We start from the raw sequence: 2872 nt of genomic DNA on the forward strand, positions 1-2872 counted from the left end.
ACAAGATTAACTGAACAATAACATAGCTTATGTTAACAAAATGCAAACTAACCAAGAACAGACCTATTAACAAATGCATGCAAGATAAGTAAGAAAGTTTTAATAAAACAAAAGCAAAATACTACAGATGCTGGAGATCTGAAATAAAAACAGGAAGTGCGAGAGAAACTCAGTAGGTCAGGCATCTGTGGAAAGAGAAACAAAGTTAATGTTTCAAGTCCAACGTCACTCTTCTTTGGAATTGAAGGGGGCTGAAACATGATTTTTAGGCTGTTGATAAGGAGAGAAGGAGCAAACAGACAAGATAGTGAGGCTGCTCAGAACAAAAGGCAAAGGGGATTGTATTGGTGGTAGAGAAGAGATATAGAATAACAGTGAATGGTTGGTATTAATAGCAGAGAATAGGTTCGCTCTGCTGAGAACAAACCCATGAGGTCTCCCTTTGTCAATGGGCATAAAAACCATCATTTTTCAGCCCCTTCAGTTCTGAAGTGTCATATCCAACTCTAAACATTAACTCAAATTTCTCTCTTCTCTGATGTTGCCAGACATGCTGAGTTTCTCCAGCACTTTGCTTTTACTTTGGATACTTCCTGTAATACAGGAATCAATCCTTCTGCAATGAAAGTTCAGATTATAGCAATGTCAAACAACATGCTTACATTTTGCCCATCTATAACCGTTTATTAGTAATAGACTTCAAGAGGATATAAACTGGTGAAATAGGTGGATACATGGCAGATGAAATTCAAAGGAGAAAGGTTTGAAGTGATACATTTTGTTGGGAAGAATATGAGATAGAACACAATAATAGCATAACTTTAAAGGGGGTACTAGAACAGAACAAAAGATTAACTTGGCCCAAGCTAAAGAACTGTGTCCAATTCAGGACGACATGTTTGGGAAGAATGTGAAGGATTTGCAATGAGTACAGAAGATATCTATGAGAACGGTTTCCAAATTCTGAGGAACTAGTTAACTATAGAAGCTGAAATGGTTTTCATTAGAACACTTAAGGATCAAAGGGCATTCGACTGTAGTTTAAAATCGTGAAAGGTTTGAATAGACTATGTAAAAAGCAATTACTGCCTGTGACAGAAGGGTTAACGACTAGAAATTTAAGGTGACAGCAAAATCAGAGGTTATATAAGGAAAGATTGTTTATAAAACAAAAGTGATGAGGAAATGGAATGTATTGCATGATGGGGTTGAGAACACAGATAGAATAGCAGCCTTCAAAAAGGAACTGAATAATTCTCAAGGAGAAAAAATTGTTGGAATAGGGGTACAGAGTGAGGGACTAGAACTTAACAGAATGGCCTTCAAAACAGCTGGCTCAGACATAATGGGTCAAACAGCTTCTGCCCATGCTGTCATATTCAATGATTCTAGGTGATAATACCATGCTATAAAATTCAAGCAGCTGTTGATGCAATCAAGAAATTAATGAAATTGAAACGTCATTAACGTAGATAAACATAGTATACACAAGTGGGCAGAACGATCAGCAAGGCCACAAGTTGATAGAACTGAAGTCAGTTTAAAAAAAACAAGATCTTAGTATTTACAATCATCTTACATTGGTTCACATCTAAACCAAACAAGAGTTAAAGGCTGCACAGCTGGGCAATAACATTTTTTTTAAACACCAATGCGGCCTTGTGCAAGAGACTGGTTAAACAATTATAGAAAGCCATGCCCCACTTTGCCTTCCTCAAACAATGAGTGAACCAGACTTTTGAAATGAGAGCCACGAAAATTATATCCATCTCAGAACAACCTTATTACCCAGATTGGTTTTAAAAGCTGCAGCTATTCATTTTTGAGTTTCAGACTGACTGAGGAGTTTGAGATAATGAAAGGACTAGAATGCATGCAGATCATCTCAATTAGATAGGTTACAGATAAAAAGGAGTCTCAAGTGCAAACAATGCAAGTGACGAACGTGGAAATGTCAGTGACTCTTCATTTCTCAGAGGACCATTTATTTAGGAAACAATCTGCAGACTTTTGCAATGCCTGTTGACTTGTAGCTGATTTCCAAATTCCCAAATGTCATAATATTCAAAAGACATATTAGACGCAAAATGTTAACTCTTTTTCTCTCTCCACAGATGCTGCCAAACCTGAATTTCTGTAGTGCATCATGCTCTTGCTAATGCCCCTGCAAGGTAGAATACCATGTGTGCATGCACAAAATCAAAATCGGAGTGTTGCCTTTAAACATGCATCAACCAATATGGGTTAGGAGCAAGAAATTAACATGGCGAGTATGGTAAAAGGGAAAGTAATTAATCTTTGTCTGATGACCTAATTTAATTGAATCAGTTGTTTTGTCCACTGACACCTTGTGAACTGTGAAATGAGGAGCCAGGGATTCTCTCAGTCAACAGCATTTATGTTGTGACAAATGGCGTAGGACTCAAGGTCTTTAACACAAAGAACACAACTGCCTTGTCTGGATGACTTTGTGGCAGAAGTTCACTTTGAAAGGACTCAAATCACAACTGTGCACCAAAGCAGCAGTGCATGATAAAAGTCTTAATGCCAAGGAGGTTGCTTCCGTATGTGTGAGAAACCTGGTTGCTGCAAGTCGCGGTGACCGTATTTAATAGCAGTGCCTTTTCTTGGGACTGGTAACGCACATTCCTCTTTGTTTAACATGAGAATGGGTTTAACAAGGTTGACATGAAGTGAATGTTTCCACCTACTGGGAATCCAAAACTAGGGGGCATTGAAAAAAGTTGTTTCAGAGATAGTAGGAACTGCAGATACTGGAGAATCTGAGATTCCAAGGTGTAGAGCTGGATGAACACAGCAGGCCGAGCAGCATCAGAGGAGCAGGAAGGCTGACGTTTCGGGCCTAGACCCT

At 38.6% G+C, this 2872-nt stretch overlaps 1 protein-coding gene across 5 annotated transcripts in view; it reads right to left on the bottom strand.

Moving 5' to 3' along the window:
- prrc2b (proline-rich coiled-coil 2B) overlaps nt 1-2872 on the bottom strand; it is a 56863-nt gene that overhangs the window by 23770 nt on the left and 30221 nt on the right. The window lies entirely within an intron of this gene.

The sequence above is a fragment of the Rhincodon typus genome, chromosome 28, assembly GCF_021869965.1.
Source record: "Rhincodon typus isolate 14 chromosome 28, sRhiTyp1.1, whole genome shotgun sequence".
Lineage (NCBI taxonomy): Eukaryota > Metazoa > Chordata > Chondrichthyes > Orectolobiformes > Rhincodontidae > Rhincodon > Rhincodon typus.